The sequence below is a fragment of the Pseudophryne corroboree genome, chromosome 3, assembly GCF_028390025.1.
Source record: "Pseudophryne corroboree isolate aPseCor3 chromosome 3, aPseCor3.hap2, whole genome shotgun sequence".
Lineage (NCBI taxonomy): Eukaryota > Metazoa > Chordata > Amphibia > Anura > Myobatrachidae > Pseudophryne > Pseudophryne corroboree.
In genome coordinates, this window is record NC_086446.1 from 299,264,132 (window position 1) to 299,288,557 (window position 24,426).

Sequence of the window (24,426 nt, forward strand, 5' to 3'; positions counted from 1 at the left end):
TCTGTGTCGGCAGTCGGCAGGCAGTCCGTCCATCCATAATTGTATTATTATTATAATATATACCACCTAACCGTGGTTTTTTTTTCATTCTTTATACCGTCGTCATAGTGTCATACTAGTTGTTACGAGTATACTACTATCTCTTTATCAACCAGTGTACAGTGCGGTAGTTCACGGCTGTGGCTACCTCTGTGTCGGCAGTCGGCAGGCAGTCCGTCCATCCATAATTGTATTATTATTATAATATATACCACCTAACCGTGGTTTTTTTTTCATTCTTTATACCGTCGTCATAGTGTCATACTAGTTGTTACGAGTATACTACTATCTCTTTATCAACCAGTGTACAGTGCGGTAGTTCACGGCTGTGGCTACCTCTGTGTCGGCAGTCGGCAGGCAGTCCGTCCATCCATAATTGTATTATTATTATAATATATACCACCTAACCGTGGTTTTTTTTTCATTCTTTATACCGTCGTCATAGTGTCATACTAGTTGTTACGAGTATACTACTATCTCTTTATCAACCAGTGTACAGTGCGGTAGTTCACGGCTGTGGCTACCTCTGTGTCGGCAGTCGGCAGGCAGTCCGTCCATCCATAATTGTATTATTATTATAATATATACCACCTAACCGTGGTTTTTTTTTCATTCTTTATACCGTCGTCATAGTGTCATACTAGTTGTTACGAGTATACTACTATCTCTTTATCAACCAGTGTACAGTGCGGTAGTTCACGGCTGTGGCTACCTCTGTGTCGGCAGTCGGCAGGCAGTCCGTCCATCCATAATTGTATTATTATTATAATATATACCACCTAACCGTGGTTTTTTTTTCATTCTTTATACCGTCGTCATAGTGTCATACTAGTTGTTACGAGTATACTACTATCTCTTTATCAACCAGTGTACAGTGCGGTAGTTCACGGCTGTGGCTACCTCTGTGTCGGCAGTCGGCAGGCAGTCCGTCCATCCATAATTGTATTATTATTATAATATATACCACCTAACCGTGGTTTTTTTTTCATTCTTTATACCGTCGTCATAGTGTCATACTAGTTGTTACGAGTATACTACTATCTCTTTATCAACCAGTGTACAGTGCGGTAGTTCACGGCTGTGGCTACCTCTGTGTCGGCAGTCGGCAGGCAGTCCGTCCATCCATAATTGTATTATTATTATAATATATACCACCTAACCGTGGTTTTTTTTTCATTCTTTATACCGTCGTCATAGTGTCATACTAGTTGTTACGAGTATACTACTATCTCTTTATCAACCAGTGTACAGTGCGGTAGTTCACGGCTGTGGCTACCTCTGTGTCGGCAGTCGGCAGGCAGTCCGTCCATCCATAATTGTATTATTATTATAATATATACCACCTAACCGTGGTTTTTTTTTCATTCTTTATACCGTCGTCATAGTGTCATACTAGTTGTTACGAGTATACTACTATCTCTTTATCAACCAGTGTACAGTGCGGTAGTTCACGGCTGTGGCTACCTCTGTGTCGGCAGTCGGCAGGTATCCAATACTAGTATCCAATCCATCCATCTCCATTGTTTACCTGAGGTGCCTTTTAGTTCTGCCTATAAAATATGGAGAACAAAAAAGTTGAGGTTCCAAAATTAGGGAAAGATCAAGATCCACTTCCACCTCGTGCTGAAGCTGCTGCCACTAGTCATGGCCGAGACGATGAAATGCCAGCAACGTCGTCTGCCAAGGCCGATGCCCAATGTCATAGTACAGAGCATGTCAAATCCAAAACACCAAATATCAGAAAAAAAAGGACTCCAAAACCTAAAATAAAATTGTCGGAGGAGAAGCGTAAACTTGCCAATATGCCATTTACCACACGGAGTGGCAAGGAACGGCTGAGGCCCTGGCCTATGTTCATGGCTAGTGGTTCAGCTTCACATGAGGATGGAAGCACTCAGCCTCTCGCTAGAAAACTGAAAAGACTCAAGCTGGCAAAAGCACCGCAAAGAACTGTGCGTTCTTCGAAATCCCAAATCCACAAGGAGAGTCCAATTGTGTCGGTTGCGATGCCTGACCTTCCCAACACTGGAGGTGAAGAGCATGCGCCTTCCACCATTTGCACGCCCCCTGCAAGTGCTGGAAGGAGCACCCGCAGTCCAGTTCCTGATAGTCAGATTGAAGATGTCAGTGTTGAAGTACACCAGGATGAGGAGGATATGGGTGTTGCTGGCGCTGGGGAGGAAATTGACCAGGAGGATTCTGATGGTGAGGTGGTTTGTTTAAGTCAGGCACCCGGGGAGACACCTGTTGTCCGTGGGAGGAATATGGCCGTTGACATGCCAGGTGAAAATACCAAAAAAATCAGCTCTTCGGTGTGGAGGTATTTCACCAGAAATGCGGACAACAGGTGTCAAGCCGTGTGTTCCCTTTGTCAAGCTGTAATAAGTAGGGGTAAGGACGTTAACCACCTCGGAACATCCTCCCTTATACGTCACCTGCAGCGCATTCATAATAAGTCAGTGACAAGTTCAAAAACTTTGGGTGACAGCGGAAGCAGTCCACTGACCAGTAAATCCCTTCCTCTTGTAACCAAGCTCACGCAAACCACCCCACCAACTCCCTCAGTGTCAATTTCCTCCTTCCCCAGGAATGCCAATAGTCCTGCAGGCCATGTCACTGGCAAGTCTGATGAGTCCTCTCCTGCCTGGGATTCCTCCGATGCATCCTTGCGTGTAACGCCTACTGCTGCTGGCGCTGCTGTTGTTGCCGCTGGGAGTCGATGGTCATCCCAGAGGGGAAGTCGTAAGCCCACTTGTACTACTTCCAGTAAGCAATTGACTGTTCAACAGTCCTTTGCGAGGAAGATGAAATATCACAGCAGTCATCCTACTGCAAAGCGGATAACTGAGGCCTTGGCATCCTGGGTGGTGAGAAACGTGGTTCCGGTATCCATCATTACTGCAGAGCCAACTAGAGACTTGTTGGAGGTACTGTGTCCCCGGTACCAAATACCATCTAGGTTCCATTTCTCTAGGCAGGCGATACCGAAAATGTACACAGACCTCAGAAAAAGAGTCACCAGTGTCCTAAAAAATGCAGCTGTACCCAATGTCCACTTAACCACGGACATGTGGACAAGTGGAGCAGGGCAGGGTCAGGACTATATGACTGTGACAGCCCACTGGGTAGATGTATGGACTCCCGCCGCAAGAACAGCAGCGGCGGCACCAGTAGCAGCATCTCGCAAACGCCAACTCTTTCCTAGGCAGGCTACGCTTTGTATCACCGCTTTCCAGAATACGCACACAGCTGAAAACCTCTTACGGCAACTGAGGAAGATCATCGCGGAATGGCTTACCCCAATTGGACTCTCCTGTGGATTTGTGGCATCGGACAACGCCAGCAATATTGTGTGTGCATTAAATCTGGGCCAATTCCAGCACGTCCCATGTTTTGCACATACCTTGAATTTGGTGGTGCAGAATTTTTTAAAAAACGACAGGGGCGTGCAAGAGATGCTGTCGGTGGCCAGAAGAATTGCGGGACACTTTCGGCGTACAGGCACCACGTACAGAAAACTGGAGCACCACCAAAAACTACTGAACCTGCCCTGCCATCATCTGAAGCAAGAAGTGGTAACGAGGTGGAATTCAACCCTCTATATGCTTCAGAGGTTGGAGGAGCAGCAAAAGGCCATTCAAGCCTATACAATTGAGCACGATATAGTAGGTGGAATGCACCTGTCTCAAGTGCAGTGGAGAATGATTTCAACGTTGTGCAAGGTTCTGATGCCCTTTGAACTTGCCACACGTGAAGTCAGTTCAGACACTGCCAGCCTGAGTCAGGTCATTCCCCTCATCAGGCTTTTGCAGAAGAAGCTGGAGGCATTGAAGAAGGAGCTAACACGGAGCGATTCCGCTAGGCATGTGGGACTTGTGGATGCAGCCCTTAATTCGCTTAACAAGGATTCACGGGTGGTCAATCTGTTGAAATCAGAGCACTACATTTTGGCCACCGTGCTCGATCCTAGATTTAAAGCCTACCTTGGATCTCTCTTTCCGGCAGACACAGGTCTGCTGGGGTTGAAAGACCTGCTGGTGACAAAATTGTCAAGTCAAGCGGAACGCGACCTGTCAACATCTCCTCCTTCACATTCTCCCGCAACTGGGGGTGCGAGGAAAAGGCTCAGAATTCCGAGCCCACCCGCTGGCGGTGATGCAGGGCAGTCTGGAGCGACTGCTGATGCTGACATCTGGTCCGGACTGAAGGACCTGACAACGATTACGGACATGTCGTCTACTGTCACTGCATATGATTCTCTCAACATTGATAGAATGGTGGAGGATTATATGAGTGACCGCATCCAAGTAGGCACGTCACACAGTCCGTACTTATACTGGCAGGAAAAAGAGGCAATTTGGAGGCCCTTGCACAAACTGGCTTTATTCTACCTAAGTTGCCCTCCCACAAGTGTGTACTCCGAAAGAGTGTTTAGTGCCGCCGCTCACCTTGTCAGCAATCGGCGTACGAGGTTACATCCAGAAAATGTGGAGAAGATGATGTTCATTAAAATGAATTATAATCAATTCCTCCGCGGAGACATTGACCAGCAGCAATTGCCTCCACAAAGTACACAGGGAGCTGAGATGGTGGATTCCAGTGGGGACGAATTGATAATCTGTGAGGAGGGGGATGTACACGGTGATATATCGGAGGGTGAAGATGAGGTGGACATCTTGCCTCTGTAGAGCCAGTTTGTGCAAGGAGAGATTAATTGCTTCTTTTTTGGGGGGGGTCCAAACCAACCCGTCATATCAGTCACAGTCGTGTGGCAGACCCTGTCACTGAAATGATGGGTTGGTTAAAGTGTGCATGTCCTGTTTTGTTTATACAACATAAGGGTGGGTGGGAGGGCCCAAGGATAATTCCATCTTGCACCTCTTTTTTCTTTTCTTTTTCTTTGCATCATGTGCTGATTGGGGAGGGTTTTTTGGAAGGGACATCCTGCGTGACACTGCAGTGCCACTCCTAGATGGGCCCGGTGTTTGTGTCGGCCACTAGGGTCGCTAATCTTACTCACACAGCTACCTCATTGCGCCTCTTTTTTTCTTTGCGTCATGTGCTGTTTGGGGAGGGTTTTTTGGAAGGGACATCCTGCGTGACACTGCAGTGCCACTCCTAGATGTGCCCGGTGTTTGTGTCGGCCACTAGGGTCGCTAATCTTACTCACACAGTCAGCTACCTCATTGCGCCTCTTTTTTTCTTTGCGTCATGTGCTGTTTGGGGAGGGTTTTTTGGAAGGGCCATCCTGCGTGACACTGCAGTGCCACTCCTAGATGGGCCCGGTGTTTGTGTCGGCCACTAGGGTCGCTTATCTTTCTCACACAGTCAGCTACCTCATTGCGCCTCTTTTTTTCTTTGCGTCATGTGCTGTTTGGGGAGGGTTTTTTGGAAGGGCCATCCTGCGTGACACTGCAGTGCCACTCCTAGATGGGCCCGGTGTTTGTGTCGGCCACTAGGGTCGCTAATCTTACTCACACAGCTACCTCATTGCGCCTCTTTTTTTCTTTGCGTCATGTGCTGTTTGGGGAGGGTTTTTTGGAAGGGACATCCTGCGTGACACTGCAGTGCCACTCCTAGATGGGCCCGGTGTTTGTGTCGGCCACTAGGGTCGCTTATCTTACTCACACAGCGACCTCGGTGCAAATTTTAGGACTAAAAATAATATTGTGAGGTGTGATGTGTTCAGAATAGGCTGAAAATGAGTGTAAATTATGTTTTTTGAGGTTAATAATACTTTGGGATCAAAATTACCCCCAAATTCTATGATTTAAGCTGTTTTTTAGGGTTTTTTGAAAAAAACACCCGAATCCAAAACACACCCGAATCCGACAAAAATAATTCGGTGAGGTTTTGCCAAAACGCGTTCGAACCCAAAACACGGCCGCGGAACCGAACCCAAAACCAAAACACAAAACCCGAAAAATTTCAGGCGCTCATCTCTAATATATATATATATATATATATATATATATATATATACACAGTATATATACAGAGAGAGAGAGAGATAGAGAGAGAGAAATGAAGAGGATAAAGAGGACACTCAACATTTCCAGCTGTATTAAAATTGTAGTAGTTTATTGTTTACAGACTACCAGAGTTAAGAAAAAGATGCATAATATTTAAGTCCCATTGTGGACCCTTTACAAGGTTAGCAACATTACAGAACCACCAGAGGCATCACCGGGTCTGGTGATACCCGGTACATACTCTGTAACCTCTCGCACGCATGCGGACGAAAAAGGGGTATGGTTCAAGTTGGAGGAGCGTGGCTTCATGGAGGATCCTGGTGACATTACTCCAGGGGCATCCCCCTGGAGACCAGTGCAGCTGCTCCTCTATGTCACACGAAGAATGTCACACTGCAGTAGCTGGCTACAGTAAGTGTGGAGAAGCCAGCATTTTGGTGTCACCCCTTCCAAGGGTGACACCTGGGTGTGGGCCGCACCCCCCACAAAACCCTTCTGATGCTACTGAGAACCACAGTGACATAGTGGACCAAGTTGTGAACGTCTATAAATTACCATTAAAAAAAAAGTGTTTTGTTTATATATTTTTTATGGTGATTTATAGATGTTCACAACTTGGTCCACTATGTCATTTAGCATTCGTGGCTTACAGCAGCGTGGTTTGCATTTCATCTCACGCTTGCATGTTTCCTGCTTTCTTTACATGTGGATGTGGCGCTGCTTTCGGTCGTGGCTGATGCGTTCCACGGGACTGTGGAGCCCATGGTACTTCTGGTTTGGTAGATGCTAGAATCAAGTTGAAGAAAGGACCTCTGATGTCACCAGGGGAGGAGCCACAACACCAGAGGGAGGCGCTAAGCCAGTGGGATAGTTCTTCTACTATCAATGCCACCAAGTACTCCCTTTAGTAACCCATGGCGGGTACCTTGTTCAGGAATGGCTCCTCCCCCTAATGATGTGGCTCCTCCCCTGGTGACATCAGAGGTCACTTCTCCAACTTGGTTTTAGCCATAACCCTTCTGGTTTAGCGGTGACCAGCGCTGGTTTGTTTTTTATTAGCTTCAGACTGTGCTGAACTACTGAAACTGTGTTAGTGCTTTTAGCGCACTTCTTTTAGATCAGGGGTGGGGAACCTCCGGCCCGCGGGCCGTATAAGGCCCGCGAAGCAGTTTGCTCTGGCCCACCCGCTTCTCTGTGAGACATGCCGCCGCTCAGTCCGGCGGCAGCGTGTCTCAGCTGTCAGGACAGGCACTCAGGAGGAGAGTGCGGCTATTGTCGGGTGGCGGTGGCGGCTTGAAACCAGCCACCGGTTCATGAGCCAATCAGAGCTCGAGGACCGGCAGCCAATCAGGAGCCGCGGCTGCCGGTCCGCGAGCTCTGATTGGCTCTCGAACCGGCGGCTGGTTTCAAGTCCTACACGCCGCCACCCAACATAGCCGTGCTCTCCTCCGTGTCCCGCTGAAAGAAGCAGCGGTAAGCAGCACGGGGGGGGGGGGGGGGGCATCTGTATACCTGGCACTGTGGGGACATCTGTATACCTGGCACTGTGAGGGGCAATTGTATACCTGGCACTGTGGGGGGCATCTGTATACCTGGCACTGTGGGAGGCATCTGTATACCTGGCACTGTGGGGGCATCTGTATACCTGGCACTGTGAGGGGCATTTGTATACCTGGCACTGTGGGGGCATCTGTATACCTGGCACTGTGGGGACATCTGTATACCTGGCACTGTGGGGACATCTGTATACCTGGCACTGTGGGGGGCATCTGTATACCTGGCAATGTGGGGGCATCTGTATACCTGGCACTGTGGGGACATCTGTATACCTGGCACTGTGATGGGCATTTGTATAGCTGGCACTGTGGGGGGCATTTGTATACCTGGCACAGTGGGGGCATCTGTATACCTGGCACTGTGGGGGCATCTATATACCTGGCACTGTGAGGGGCATTTGTATACCTGGCACTGTGGGGGCATTTGTATACCTGGCACTGTGGGGGCATCTGTATACCTGGCACTGTGAGGGGCATTTGTATACCTGGCACTGTGGGGGCATTTGTATACCTGGCACTGTGGGGGGATTTGTATACCTGACACTGTGGGGGCAATTGTGGATCTGGCACTGCACTATTGGGGGCATATGTGTATCACGTCCCATTTTAACTGGCGCGCACACATAGTCCCTCTAAGGGGCAGACCTACTGGGGGGCAGGGTAAATTTTTAAGTTGAGAATTTTTGTATGGCCCCCAAAGGATTTTATAAATATCCAAAAGGCCCTCTGTAGAAAAAAGGTTCCCCACCCCTGTTTTAGATGTTTATGTGTTACCATACTAGTCTCGATTTGGCCACCTTAGCCTGATATGTTTTTATATCACATAATGCAACATTCCTGAACTGTGTGTCTATGGGTAATCTGTCTGGGTATATAAGCCAGTTCATTGTGATTTGTAGTACACTCTGCTGTCTGGCTGCACTGTTGGAAGGATGCCTTCCTGCTTGTCTTGAAGATGGCCCAGTATGGACTGAAACGTCAACTTTGCACATATGCACTTTGGCTACGTTTTCTTTGTGTTTATTGATTAAATAAAAAAAGTCACCTTATCAATATTTTAAAGGAGAGTGCACATACATTGCTTTCTATCTATATATATATACAATTGGTTGGGAGTACTCCGGCACTTAATAAATGATTAAAATAGAACAAGTTGATTTGCTTTAATGTTTCAATGCTTAATTACTGCATTTTTCTGATGAAAACGCAATGATAAATTGCTGTTCTTTTGAATTATTTACCAAATACCAGAGTGCTGTCGACCAATTGTATGTATACAGTATATTTGCCATTCATCCCCCGACAAGAAGGAGGGCTCTTGGCTAATGTTCCTTACACCGTATATAACGTGACCTTCCTCAAGACCCAGTTTCACAGAGAGGAAGGTCATGTTTAGTGACCGAAACCTCGACCACTACTATGACTTCTGTATTGTGAGTAATAAACTACTGTTGTTCATGTCGCAAAGTCCCTAGTGAGTGCCTTTTTCTTGGAAAATATAATATAATATTATATAATAAACAGTGGATAGTAGGCGGCACTCACGGCACAGAAGAGACAGACTCAGCGTCCAGTAGTCAACGTTTCAATGTTATTAAGGTAACATTTTCATCAGGACAGACAACAACCAGCAGAAATCACCTACCTAAATACCCCTGCTCATCCATCCATGATGCCGTACACCAGCCACATCCCGCTCAGACAATCATGACATCATCATGGGGTGATAGAGTCAGCATCACGGAGTGGGACCATAGCACCTTAAATAACAAATAACAGTGAAAGACAATGGTGCAAAAAATTACAATAAAACAACACCTAAAATCACATTTCAAAACACAGTTCCTTCTAAAGCTGAGATATTCACTACATGCCAAATCATCTAATGCATAGCAGGAATTACTATGTCATGTTAGACATATATAACAGTAACAATTCTTGCTAGTGATGAGCGGGTTCGGTTCCTCGGAAACCGACCCCCCCCGAACTTCACCCATTTTACACGGGTCCGAGGCATACTCGGATTCTCCCGTATGGCTCGGTTAACCCGAGCGCGCCCGAACGTCATCATCCCGCTGTCGGAATCTTGCGAGATTCGGATTCTATATAAGGAGCCGCGCGTCGCCGCCATTTTCACTCGTGCATTGGAAATGTTAGGGAGAGGACGTGGCTGGCGTACTCTCCGTTTTTTAATGTTGATGCAAATATTTGTGCTTATTGCTTAATTGTGGGGACTGGGGAGCAGCTGTATTATATAGGAGGAGTACAGTGCAGAGTTTTGCTGATCAGTGACCACCAGTTTTATCCGTTCTCTGCCTGAAAAATGCTCCATATCTGTGCTCAGTGTGCTGCATATATATGTGCTCCCACTGCTTTATTGTGGGGACTGGGGAGCAGCTGTATTATATAGGAGGAGTACAGTGCAGAGTTTTGCTGATCAGTGACCACCAGTTTTATCCGTTCTCTGCCTGAAAAACCCTCCATATCTGTGCTCAGTGTGCTGCATATATCTGTGCTCACACTGCTTTATTGTGGGGACTGGGGACCAGCAGTATTATATAGGAGGAGTACAGTGCAGAGTTTTGCTGACAGTGACCACCAGTATATATAGCAGTACGGTACGGAAGGCCACTGCTCTACCTACCTCTGCGTCGTAAAGTATACTATCCATCTAGATTCTATACCTGTGGTGCATTTTAGTTTTGCAGTTTGCTGACAGTGACCACCAGTATATATAGCAGTACGGTACGGAAGGCCACTGCTCTACCTACCTCTGTGTCGTCAAGTATACTATCCATCTAGATTCTATACCTGTGGTGCATTTTAGTTTTGCAGTTTGCTGACAGTGACCACCAGTATATATAGCAGTACGGTACGGAAGGCCACTGCTCTACCTACCTCTGTGTTGTCAAGTATACTATCCATCTAGATTCTATACCTGTGGTGCATTTTAGTTTTGCAGTTTGCTGACAGTGAACACCAGTATATATAGCAGTACGGTACGGAAAGGCCACTGCTCTACCTACCTCTGTGTCATCAAGTATACTATCCATCCATACCTGTGGTGCATATCAGTTGTGCGCAGTATATATAGTAGTAGGCCATTGCTATTGATACTGGCATATAATTCCACACATTAAAAAATGGAGAACAAAAATGTGGAGGTTAAAATGGGGAAAGATCAAGATCCACTTCCACCTCATGCTGAAGCTGCTGCCACTAGTCATGGCCGAGACGATGAAATGCCATCAACGTCGTCTGCCAAGGCCGATGCCCAATGTCATAGTAGAGAGCATGTAAAATCCAAAAAACAAAAGTTCAGTAAAATGACCCAAAAATCAAAATTGAAAGCGTCTGATGAGAAGCGTAAACTTGCCAATATGCTATTTACGGCACGGAGTGGCAAGGAACGGCTGAGGCCCTGGCCTATGTTCATGGCTAGTGGTTCAGATTCACATGAGGATGGAAGCACTCATCCTCTTGCTAGAAAGTTGCAGTGCCACTCCTAGATGCGCCAGGTGTTTGTGTCGGCCACTTGGGTCGCTTAGCTTAGTCACACAGCTACCTCATTGCGCCTCTTTTTTTACTTTGCATCATGTGCTGTTTGGGGACTATTTTTTTGAAGTGCCATCCTGCCTGACACTGCAGTGCCACTCCTAGATGGGCCAGGTGTTTGTGTCGGCCACTTGTGTCGCTTAGCTTAGCCATCCAGCGACCTCGGTGCAAATTTTAGGACTAAAAATAATATTGTGAGGTGTGAGGTGTTGAGAATAGACTGAAAATGAGTGTAAATTATGGTTATTGAGGTTAATAATACTATGGTATCAAAATGACCCCCAAATTCTATGATTTAAGCTGTTTTTGAGGGTTTTTTGTAAAATAAACACCCGAATCCAAAACACACCCGAATCCGACTAAAAAATTTCAGGTAGGTTTTGCCAAAACGCGTCCGAATCCAAAACACTGCCGCGGAACCGAATCCAAAACCAAAACCCGAAAAATATCCGGTGCACATCACTAATTCTTGCACTTACAAAACAAGCAGTAATGTATACAAAATGTATCTACATGAGAAATAGCCACAGTACTTTAAAACAGGATTCTAAGAAACATGACAAACCCAAATGCTCATTAAGTCCCCGAGGGGACAATGTGTCCAAAAGAAAATCCACCCAGCTTCAGCTTTTAATAATAACAGACAACGATCACCAGAGGTGGAATATGATCGATTATTGATGTCTTAACGTGGACAGTGGGTGGTGGGCATCAATAAAATGATGAGCGACTGGTTGGTCGCTATGTCCTGACTGTAAAGCAGCTCAAATTACTGATCTGTGTCCTGCCATGCGCTCCTTGAATGATGATATTGTGGTTTTTCATAACTGGGAGTGTCGCTGACTGCCATGTATATAGTGTGTGTGTGTGTGTGTGTGTGTGTGTGTGTGTGTGTGTGTGTGCGCGCGAAGCAATTATTGAAAGTTATACAATTGAAAGTGGAATATAAAAACAATCAATGAATGACAGCACCACACATAGAGCATTAAATGTGATAAATAAGTAAACCAATTATAGCTAACAGCTGTATTCTGCATACCATGAGTTAAATAAAAATGTGCTCATGAAAGTTTCTTCAAAGGTATTGTTTTCCTCCAGTGGGTGATTTCTTATCCTTAGGTTCAATTGTGTGGTGAGGGACAAGATTTCCTTCTGTTTGTCCACGTACAGTATGTGGACGTGCAGTGAGCTAAATGGCTCAGGAGGCACTGGATAGCACCAGAGCCAGGTTTACACACATGAGCCAAAGGGTGCATCTGGCCATTATACACAGTTGCAGCAGTATGAAGGCCTGGAAATTTGGTGTGTTTTGATAAGAGATGTTCGGAAAAGATAAGCAGGTGAAGCAGTCCATATACTTTTTACTCCAGAGTTTTGGCTATAAAAATGATTAGAATAATACAAAGAAGATATTTCTAACATATTCTTTGTATTTTTCATATACTTTATAAAGTCAAAACTCTGGCTCAAATAATAGTATGACAGGAAAGGCTCTGCCTCACTTGCCTCACCCCACCGCACATCACTGTATGATTCGCAGCCACCAGCACTGGTTTTGCCTATTACATTGACAATAAATAATTTAAATTGGTATTGGACCACTAACCCAGGGCAGCCCTGTAAGTGTCCCGAGGCACCCTAGTGTGCCACAGCACGCAGTTTGAGAACCACTGGGCTATAGTATATGTACAGTGTGCTAAATATTTTGTTTATATCTATGAATACCTAAATAAAACTCCACAAAAGGGAGTGAGCCTTTAAATTGAATTCAGAATGAATCACAATAAAATTTACTCTATTTCATGCTACAATTTAAATATTGATGTGTTTAAACATAAAAAATTGACCTTTATAGTACGTACATTTGAGATATATTTAGGTCAGCAAAGTACTTTTATTTGTACTGATAGATGAAAATTATATCTCATGGAATTATACTCCATTCTAACTTCTCCCAGGAAATATAAAAATGGTACAATTTCATTTATTGACTATTGCTTTAACTGAGTTAAACAGTTCAAGTGTGAAGCTGTTTCTAGAGATGGAGAAGTGCTGTGTGTAAGAAAATGAAAGGCATTTATTTATTAAAGTTGGAATCATGATAATCAGAGGATATTACAGTAGCTCTTAGCCCTGTCCATAACAGCATCTCATTTTATTCAAAGGCTATACTTCCTATAGCCTGAAGAGAAAAATAGATACAGAGCAAGCTAATACACATATATAAGAGCTGTACTGGACAAGACCAGATAATGATTACAAGACTGCTTAGAACACAAATTCTTATTAGAGGTGATTGGTTCATATTACCATAAATATGAATGTGCCTGAACTTCCGGGATCTGAGTAAATCCAAGCCACAGCTCATGTTTTCCACCAGTCTTGGATTAAAAAATGAGGCAAAACATTATTCTCCCCGTGTCAGATTCTCACAGGCTTTGGCTTCTATATAAGGATCACATGGCCATGACTTTACACATTGCTGTGTGTGCTACTTTACTGTGCTGGTTAAATTTATTGTGCTGTGTCCAGACTCATAACATGTGGCTGTGCTATGTATAGTGCATACAAGGCACACTGCTGTGTACTGCACTGTACTCTGCTGGTTAAGTTGGCTATGCTGTGTCCAGACTCATAACAAGTGGCTGTGCTGTGTATATTGTACAGTATACAAAGCTTGAAGCTGCAGGCTGCACTGTACTCTGCTGGTTAAATTGTCTGTGCTGTGTCCATATAAATACTGTGCATTCACAAGCAGCAATACAGTGCATATTGTCACTTGTCAGCTGCAAAAAAAGTAACAAATAAAAGAAAATCAAGTTAAGAAGTACATTTTTTTAAAAGTTACAGAAATTGATTATTTTAAAATTGCACAACCTGTGTGAGCTGTACACTTTTGTGTTTATTATTCATGTACATAATATAATAAAAGCCAGTTGAATTGCTGCAGTGTGAGTTGAGCTGCAAATTTAAAAATAATATATTGTTCTATTGTTTAAACTGTTCTGGTGCACTGTAACCTGTGCATTTATTAATCACTTCCCTGCAACAACGTCTCTCACCAATCTCTACATTCACCACACCTGACACTGCTGTATCACACCTGCACCAGACCCTAGAGAGTGCCCTTGATGAAGTGGCTCCAGCTACCCATCACACTCCACGTAGGCTTAGATGCCAACCATGGCACTCTAAATCAACAAGACACCTACAAAAACTGTCACGTAAGGTAGAACGTCAGTGGCGGAAATCTCAGAATCCAAGTGACTTTCTCACATATAAGACTACCTACCACTCCTATCGTCAGGCCCTGGACACTGCCAAACAAACATATTTCCAATCTCTCATCTCTTATCATGCCAACAACCCCAAGCGACTTTTTAATACGTTTAAATCACTTCTTTACCCTCCCTCACCTCCCCCACTAGCTACTATCAGTGCAGAAGAACTTGCTTCCTACTTCAAGGATAAGATTGATAAAATCCGAGATGAAATGGTATGCTCTAACTCAGCCAGTGACCTGCTCAATTCCCTACCTGAACCCTCTGGCACTTTCTCTTCATTTGATCCCACAAGTGAAGATGAAGTATCATCACTCTTTTCATCCTCCTACTCCACTACCTCTCCTCTTGATCCTATACCCTCACAGGTCAGTAAAACTTTGTCTCCTGTGCTTATCCCAACCTTAACTAAAATCTGTAATCTCTCTCTCTCTACTGGCATCTTTCCCTCTCTGTTTAAACATGCAGTCATTACTCCCATTCTAAAAAAACACAACTCTGACCCAAACACACTTTCTAACTACCGTCCCATTTCTCAGCTACCCAGTCCCTCCAAACTACTTGAGAGGCTTGCCTACACTCGCCTCACACACTTTCTTAACTCGCACAACTTATTGGATCCACTTCAATCAGGCTTTCGTGCCCAACACTCCACAGAGACAGCACTGACCAAAGTAGTGAATGATCTGGTCACTGCTAGATCAAAAGGCCATTACACACTACTCATTCTTCTAGATCTCTCTGCTGCTTTTGACACTGTTGACCACTCTCTTCTCATACAAACACTACAATCCCTAGGTCTTCAGGACACAGCCCTTTCTTGGTTCTCATCCTACCTATCTAATCGCTCTTTCAGTGTTCACTTCTCTGATTCTACCTCCTCTTCTCTACCTCTATCAGTTGGAGTACCGCAAGGCTCAGTCTTAGGTCCTCTGCTTTTCTCAATCTATACCTCCTCTCTTGGTAAACTAATCAGCTCCTTTGGATTTCAGTATCATTTGTATGCTGATGATACTCAAATCTACCTATCCTCCCCAGATTTGTCACCACCAGTATTGGCTCGTGTCACTGGATGCCTGTCTGCCATTTCATCTTGGATGTCATCTCGCCATCTCAAACTCAACATTTCCAAAACTGAATTAATTATTTTCCCACCAGCAAAGAGTAGTTACCAACCTGATATCTCTATAACTGTTGACAATGCAACTATCCACCCCACCCCACAAGCTCGTTGCCTAGGTGTCACCCTCGACTCTGAACTGTCCTTTGTTCCACACATTCAATCTGTCTCTAAATCATGTTACATGCACCTTAAAAACATATCCAAAATACGCCCTTATCTTACACAAGACACTGCAAAAACTCTAATCCATGCACTCATCATCTCCCGCATTGATTATTGTAATAGTCTCCTTACTGGTCTTCCCAAACATAGGCTATCACCACTTCAATCCATTTTAAATGCAGCTGCAAGGCTAATCTTCCTCGCCAGACGTTCTTCGTCTGCTGATCCGCTCTGTCAGTCCCTCCATTGGTTACCGGTATTCTACCGTGTCAAATATAAAATACTTTTACTTACATACAAGGCTATTAACCAAACTGCACCAACATACATCTCTTCACTCATCTCAAAATATCTCCCTACCCGACCTCTCCGCTCTGCACAAGATCTGCGTCTCTCATCCACATGTATTACCTGTTCCCACTCAAAATTACAGGACTTTACCCGGGCTTCACCCACTCTGTGGAATGCACTCCCACGCACAATAAGACTCTCCTCTAGTCTCCAAACCTTTAAACGTTCTCTGAAAACTCATCTCTTCAGGCAAGCCTACCAAATTTCAGATCCACACACATAACCTTCACAGCTTCCCTATCAAGTTTCATCCCCTCTGTACAGTCCACATAAACTCACATTTTGTCTTCCAACATTGCTGGGTGATCATATCCTATACAAACCATTAAGAACCTAGCAAACATGGGGAACCATTATGTGACAGGTAGCATCTATCCTTGTGTATCAATGCCTATTTCCCTATAGATTGTAAGCTTGCGAGCAGGGCCTTCCTACCTCTGTGTGTCTGTCTTTGCCCAGTTTTGTTCTATAATTGTTCTAATTGTAAAGCGCAACGGAATATGCTGCGCTATATAAGAAACTGCTAATAAATAAATAATAATAAATAAAAGCCCTTTAAATTTGTGCAGATTGAATTGAGCTGAAAATTTAAATAAATATTGTTCTATTGTTTGTACTGTTTTGGCACACTATACCGCTGTGCAATTATTATTTACATACATAATATCATAATAAACAAACTTTAAATTGCCACAGTGCAAGCTGAACTGCGTATATTTTTAAATAATATTATGAATTGTTCTGTTGTACTGTTCTGGCGCACTGTACCACTGTGCATTTATTATTCACGTAATGTATATAATATAATAAAAGCCTTTTGAATTGCCGCAGTGTAAGTTAAGTTGCAAATTTAAAAATATATTTTTCTATCATTTGTACTGTTCTGATACACTGTACCCCTGTGGACCTTCAGTCATGATAACGATACTAGTTCTTCAACGTTGTCTACTAAAGCCGATGCTCGAGGGCATAGGGGGCTTAAGTCAGGGCATCTAATATAAAAAACAAAAACAAATATACAGTGGTAAAGAAAAAATAACCTCTGACAAAGGGAAAGTTTGGTGCAGAAAAAAATAAAATTGCCAACATGCCATTCACCACACACAGGGGAAAAGAAAGACTCAAACTCAGGCCTTGACCTTTATTTATGAGTGGTGTCAATGAGGCAACTTCTTCTGTCTCTCATGGTGATGCAAGTCTAAAAGAAAAATGAAAACAACTAAGGTAGTAGAACAAACTGGGTGTTCAGATCATCACACATCCCCGAGGAGAGTCTAGGGGTATCCATATTAGCTATTTGTGAGCCTGACATTTTTCACACTGTCCTCATAGAGAAGCTCCTTTCATGTCCTTCTACCATTTCTGCACCCTATTCCTATGTGGGGAGCAGTACAAGCAAAGATGGTGAGCGCCCTCAGATACAATTTTACACTCTTTCTGTCGCTCTCACTCTCTCTCTCTCTCTCTCTCTCTATATATATATATATATATATATATATACCCCTTGATGAAGTCCTAATAAATTATTAAAAGGACAAAATGCATTGGGCAGATGATCCACTCCTCTGAAAGGATCACAGATAAGCTTTTGTAATCTTTTTTATTTTACGGGTCCAATTCTTATGTTTTTTATGTGTTTTTTACGTTTATGTCTGTATTAAAATCTTTAAAATTACTACACTATAGGCTCTTCTTCCCATTTCTGGGAGACTCTATTTCATTTTTAAGGGTCCCCAGTATGAACCTCAGGAGAAGAATTCTCTAAAGATACTTCTACATGCAAGCATTGCAAGTCTTGAGGGTACTTATTTTTATGCTACCTTAGGCGGTGGGCACATCACTTGGTCTTCAATTGTGACACTGGGTGCACCATTTAACTAAAGGCATAACCACTAATCACATCGGAAATTTTTATATATGCACACCTCTACATATGTTGGCAATACTACACTATTTTTTTACTTTTCTAATTTTCTTATGGTCCATCTACGGAGTCAGTGGGAAAGCTAGTAGACCGACATCAGGAGAAACACGGTTTATACTACATGCCTGAAATACACATGTGATGCGGTACGCATATTATTATTTAATTTTCACTTGGAATTTGTTTAACACAGAAGGCGCTGGGTTCTACCACTTTGTACATTTTACCTACTTGGACTTTTGAAATAGAGTCCACCCAAGAGGACCTCTCTAGCAGCCCCCCTAAACAGGGGAAGTGTTTTTGAACTTTAACTCTGATTTAAATTGTATTTATTAGTCTTGTTACCCAGGTAGCAGTGATATTTTCACTATTGTTTTATATATATATATATATATATATATATATATATAGGATGGAGACAGGCGGCACTCAAGCAGACTCAAATCATGTGAAGAAAAGCGGTCTGTTTATTCTGACATGTTTCGGGGAACTCCCCGTCCTGAGGACGGGGAGTTCCCCGAAACATGTCGGAATAAACAGATCGCTTTTCTTCACATGATTTGAGTCTGCTTGAGTGCCGCCTGTCTCCATCATATATTCTGAGGAACAGCATTGCTTCTCTAGGAGGGCACTGCAGCACTTTGCCATTGGGAGAGGGAGTGCCGGGACTATCACAGTGTGTATATATATATATATATATATATAGTCTAAGTCAAAAATATTACATAGAGAGAACATACAAACTCCACACATTATGAGTCGCTATACTTGTAAATACGCATAGCGTGCACAGCAATTAGCCATGCCTTGTCATTTTTCTTAATTTGCTTCTTTAATATGTTACTTTATACATATTCTATTATAGCAAACAAAAATTTTTAAATTCATCCACTCGCTACTTTTGAAAAACAGCTTAGCCGTGTTTTGCATGTTGTGCCAAATTTGTAAAAAAGCAATGATGTAAGTGGACAAATCTATATATGGTAACATACGCATTCACACAGACATGCCACAAAGATATATTCAACACATATTTCATACAACACATAAATTAAACATGTCAAGCACCAGACATTATAAGGTTTTAAATTATATAATGGAGTATAATGTCATATATGTGTATTAATGGAACAGACCAAGATAAACATGTCATGCATGGTGTCAAAATGATCAGGAGTATGTGTTTGTTAATTTGATAGCCATGAGTAAGTTGTAGCACATTGCAATGATTAGTTATGATTAAATGTATGTAAGCTAAAGTCACTCTTATTAGAACAATTAACTTCCTGGAAGACAGCATGCTTGCAGAAAGGAACCAGTGGCTATCCCCTGTAATTAGACCATCAAGGCTGGACGTTGCTTGCATATGAACTGACCAATGTCTCATAATGAATGAGAAAGTTCCCTCCCTCGGACCAATAACAGAAGACATGTACTCCCCAATATACACAGTGTATAGCTGATCCCACACACAAGGTTTCCTGTTGTTTGCTGGGTGCTGATCGAGATGCTGTCTGTCCAGTTGCTGTTTGTTTTTGCTGAGAGAGAGAGATATGGAGCGGAGGGTGCATTGAGCAAATATGGTGATGTATTGCTGGCTGTAATGGATTAGTTTGTAACAACTGCTTCCTGTGTAAATTGTAACCATGTAACTATCTATATACTGTACATGTGGTATATTGTATACATATCCTTTTAATATCAAATATATACATCAATGAGCTTTGGAACTCAGACAAATGTGTGTATGTACTTGTTTTCTCTTAAGGGATGTAGTGTTTGCGACGTACAGTGCACTTTTATCGTATATGGTAATAAAATGCTCCTTGTGTCCGCAACTTATATTAGCGCTGGCATTTTAGATATTTATTAGAAATTAATTGGACTCTTACAGATGAGTGCGCGTCCGCAATATCACGTTCTTGATGATTTCACTGTACAAACGCGGCTGTGGTCTACCAGCTAACGATGGATGCATCGCGACATGCTCTTGTCAAAGTCAGAAAAATATCACGCTACACATTGCCATATTTGCACCTCATGCGTGTTCCCGCTGCGAGTGCATGAGCTCTCCCGTGCGTGCGCATACTCGCTGTTGCGTGCACCCGCAGGCGCACGGTGTGCGCATTTACAGTAAAGTTTATGTGCGTCTAGCGGGCGACTCGTTCGTAACATATTTTAACTATATAATGTATTTTGTAGATTATGGTCCCTTTGATAGAATCTGAAAGTTTAGTTAAGGTAGCATGTTCATAGACAAAGAGATCCCTCTTTGTTTGATACGAAGGGTCAGACAGGGGTTATACAGTGGTGTTTAGTATCCATCGGAAGAGTATTTAATTAGCAATATTTCGGTGTTGGTTTGAAGCAGATTAATCGCTCGTGCGAATAGTTATGGACATAAGAAGTTTATGGACATTTACTATTATTTGCACTTTATTATCCATGCGGCGGGAAACCTAGTTTCCCACCCACCTGAGCAGTTGGAAATAGTCACAGCCCACCTGTATGAATCAACCTATGACCTTTTGTTATAATGCGAAGACGAATTCCTGTGTCCAATGAACAATAAGAATATAGGGACCATTGTACTGTATTATGTGTAGGGTATAAAAGGACAAGCCACTCTGGGCCAGCTCGCTATTCTCTTCAACGGTTCTCATTGCTGATAATCGGGAGCTGGATATCCAGAGGCACATGCGATTGTTTCCCTTGAGCGTAAGTTTCTCCGCAACCATATTGTCTTTATTGTTATTGTGAGCCATATCTCTCTCTCTCTCCTCTCCTCTTTCTCTCTCTTTCTCTTAAGTGTTATTGTACTGCTATTGTATTTCATGTGTAGTTATCTGGTTAGGTAGTCAATGTTATTTTGGTAGTGTATGACTTGTATTGTATTATTCTTTTGCAACTAGAACGTTCATATAAGGTGTTAGAACCTAATACCGGTATCTGTGTATTTATTATATTTCTAAGTATTCTCAGAGCGTCGGAGACGCTCGTACAGCTTTCAAGTTAATAAGGTTACACTGTGTTACATTTACACCCTATCACTGCACCAAGGTTTATTGCATAAATACATTGTTTATGGTATAGTTATAAAGGTTTAACATCGTGAGCATCAGCGCCGCTTGTGATCTCCTCGTGGTCCCAAGCGTCCGCTACGCTAGTAGCATATCATTACGTTAGTCGGCAGCCTATAGCGTGCCTGCCTGTGATCTCTTGGCCGTGAGCGAACGTGACGCTCGAGTGTCTCGACTACGGCTAAGCGATTGTTACGCAACGTGCGTACCCTTACGGTATACCATACGCCAATAGCGTACTGTGTTCTTTCACCTTTTTAGAGGGTTTTAAGTAAGATAAATATTAGGCTTTATCAATTGGCGGCTCGTCCGTCCTTCACATATCTGCACTAGGTAATTTCAGCAGACATTATCCATCAGCAAAGGGCGGGAGGTCATATTCCTCGTTGTGCTGACCGGATAAGCGTCTGCTTCGCTTAGTGAAGGGTGCTGAAGGAATCCGGAACCGGAGGTAAGAACAATACGCTAGTGTCTTTTAAAACTGTTTATTTCTATCTTGCGTACGCACGCACGCATATATCTGCATTTCTTTTTATTCGTGTATTTTCATATCACTCTCCTGTTTGCCATTTCACAATTGTTAACGGGCTAAGAAAGATTTGTTGCTATCAGTAGTTAAAGAGTAAAGGTAATACATTTAAGGGGTAATTTGTAAAGCACGCACACAGCTTTGCCTAAAGATACAAGGAGAGATCTGTGTGGTGCTCGGTAGATGATCAAGGATCACCTACATTGATAAACGTGTTAATTGTGTTACGGTGGATATCTGCCTTGCGTACACGTGTTTCTAACAAAAGGGTTAGACTAGTGTACGCAACGTAAAGGCCGACGCACGCAGCGTATATTACGCAACGGAGTGTCTGGGTACGCCCACGTAACAAATCACACGATAGTATTATTTTAACAGGCGAAAAGGTGGCAACGCGATAAATAGCGCAAGTCAATTTTAGTGTCCGAAATTTAAACTAATAGATCCTTCTCTAAATTTACGACTCATCTGGTCTAAAGGAAAGAAATTTCTGCGCAGAAATAGAAACAAAAGTAAAGTGTACATGTGGTGAGTGAGTGTTTGCATATATATGTTTTTACAATTTTTGGGTTGAACCACAAGAAGTCGAGTTCTCGTGAGGTACATACATGTAAGTGACGTGCATGGTGGCTAGGGAGGCATCCCTTGTTAAACATTAAAAAAAAAAGAGCATTAGAGTATAGCAGACCAGAAGGTCTACTGTAGAACAGACCAGGAGGTCTAGGTACAGCAGACTAAGAAGTCTGCTATAGATAGAAAAGAGCACAACCCAGGGGGTTGGTGCAAAACCCATATAGGCCATTGAAGCTCAGGCTGAAGGAATTCGCAGCCACAATTTTCGATTCCACTGGTCGCTCCGCACATAAGATTAGTTGCTTATGTGCTGAATGATTGTACCGCACGTAATTGTGTGCATTAGTTAGTAATCTGACCCAGTGCCATTTGCGTACGAAAGGGGTCATAAACGCTATTTGTACATTCTAACGTGATTTGTGTAAATTTTTTATTTTAAGGGAGGTTCGCTGGTCACTCAGGAACTATCCAGCAACCAATAGTTACTGGAAAGAGTAAGTGCTCTTCGGATCACCCTCGCATGTTCCAGTAAATAGCGGTTCAGGTCGCAGGGGCCCTGGGTCGAGTACACCAGCGCTAAGGCAGTGTGTGGGCGTATTGGTCGGCGTGGGCGAGTGAGTGGGGTACTCGGTAAACCGCCACCGTCGGCCTATCTTGAACATCTTGGTTTTTGTAAGGGTTCGCTGAAGACCCTGATTGAAGGTCAGATGTAGTGAAAGGAACACCTACAAGTTATGGGGGCCAGTTGTTCAGGTAGGGGGCGATCAACCTCGGTTCGGGTTGATTCAGTAAACCGACCAATCGGGTCGGCAAGGTATGTAATGTGTGAAAAATACGGTTCACACACAGAGGTTTTATGTGATGAATTGGAAAGAATGACTGTACATGACGGGGAGAAGTTCCCAAGAGTAGGCAGCTTTAGCCCAGATGTGTTACTAAATCTAAGGAGAAGGATATGTCTCATTAAATCAGCAAAGAGACGGATCAAACATTATGATTATTTACAGTTATGGCAACAGGAGGGTGAAATACAGAGAGGATTGGCTCAGGCGGCGGGATCTAACCCTATCAGGAAACTGATAGCTACGGCACCACCGCCACCTTACATAACGGGAGAGAAGTTGGTTGCAGAGAATGACGCACTAATTTGTAATAAACAGGCACTTAGTAACTGCATAAATGTTAAGGATAATATGAATAAGATGAGTAATGCAAGTATTAACCCGTGCAAGTTGTACCCTGTTTTAAACTTTCCCCAGGAGTGTGATCAAGAGGACGAATCGGCAACAATATCGGGGCTCTCTCTAGCAGCCACCATATCAGAAACAGCAGTAGGCACGTCCCAACCCCCGAGATTAGTATCAAAAGCCCCTAGCGGAGGGACAGGTGAGGTCGTATCAACGGGTAAGTACGGCACCATACACTATGCTGAAACCATTTCACCACAAGCTGTAGAATCTATTCAGAATGATGTAAGTAGACTTAATCCCGTTAGGGTAATAGCAGTGCCAAATGGGAAAAACGGACACTTCAGGAGTCACTCCTGTCAGAAACATTGCCATGCACTGCCCATTTTCCCGAATGGAATTAAGAGCAATAGTGTCTGAATTGCCTGACCCTAGAAAAGATCTAGTTGCTAGCCAGAAATACATTAGAGACCTAGGGAATACGGTAGAGCCCAATAACAAAGACTGGCAGATATTGCTGAGGGCATGTTTACCCTCCAATGTCGACTCAGCACAATTTTTAGCTGACTGTAAATTAGACGAGGATGTACCCCTTACGGATGTGTACAACCAAGACAATGTAAAGAGAATAAATTTACAGTTAAAAGAGTATTTTCCAGCTGTAGTTAAATGGAACAAGATTTTCTCCATAAAACAAAAAGAGGCAGAAACAGCTGCTGACTATTTTCACAGGGCATTACAGGAAATGGCTAAGTATACAGGCATAGAAGACATCAAGACAAATGTAAATCATAGAGAAGTAGCAGTATCTGTGTTAATGGATGGATTAAAGGAGGTATTGAAGGCTAGGGTACAGACCACGCAACCATGTTGGCGAGGTCTGTCGGTGGCTACTTTAAGAGAGGCCGCCCTTGATCACGATCGGAATATAACCAAACACAGGGAGTTACAAAGTGATAAATTAATGACCGTAAGTATACAGGCCCTGACTACAAGGCAACCTTTGTATAAATCTCCAAACCCTGTGGGTAAGTCAAATGTGGTAACCTGTTATTTCTGTCATAGAGAGGGACACTTTGCACGAGACTGTAGAG